This window comes from Bufo bufo, chromosome 2 (genome assembly GCF_905171765.1).
Source record: "Bufo bufo chromosome 2, aBufBuf1.1, whole genome shotgun sequence".
Classification (NCBI taxonomy): domain Eukaryota; kingdom Metazoa; phylum Chordata; class Amphibia; order Anura; family Bufonidae; genus Bufo; species Bufo bufo.
The window spans coordinates 86,233,369-86,233,915 of NC_053390.1; the positions used below are offsets into that span (position 1 = coordinate 86,233,369).

The following is a 547-nucleotide window of genomic DNA, read 5'->3' on the forward strand; positions in this document are numbered from 1 at the left end:
CACTGACCTGGAATGAGCCGCTGCGGTGCCTGCACTTCCCGCTCCGGCCGCTTCTGCAGGCAGGGAGACTCCGAGCACAAGCTAAGCTGCCGGCCGGTCACTCAGCTGCCCCGGAAGAGACGGAACAGAGAGCGGCCGCGTGACGTCACTGCCCCGGCCCCGCCCCTTCTGTAAGGGCACTGACTGACTGCCAGGACTGGAGTGCAACTGCCAGTGTGTCCTTGGAGGTGAAGGCTGTAGTGTCACATCTGTGTCCCCAATGTCTTCTTATATTAGAGCCATAGTATATTGTAGCTATCTAGTCAAACTACATCTATCTCTCTCAAATCTATTTATCTAAAATCTATCTATTATCTATATATTGTTATGGCAGTGCTCCACACCCACCGCCATTGCGCTATCCAGCACAGGCGCTGCAGAACTTACTCTTTACATGCTGCCCGCCAGCCGTCCACTGCCAGGGTAGGTCGCTGAAGTCCTCGGTGCCCCGCTAGAGGACAAAGTCGGCGCTCGGCTAATAGGCCTCTTTTCTTGTCCAGTAAGGCAT

General features: G+C 55.0%; 1 protein-coding gene across 2 annotated transcripts in view; it reads right to left on the reverse strand.

Moving 5' to 3' along the window:
• NNT (nicotinamide nucleotide transhydrogenase) overlaps window positions 1-154 on the reverse strand; it is a 116,303-nt gene extending 116,149 nt beyond the window's left edge. For both annotated transcript variants that reach the window (XM_040421271.1, XM_040421270.1), the window contains exon 1: window positions 8-154. The gene's annotated coding sequence lies outside the window, so the exon portion shown is untranslated. The remainder of the gene's footprint in view (window positions 1-7) is intronic.
• Window positions 155-547: the final 393 nt, after the last annotated feature.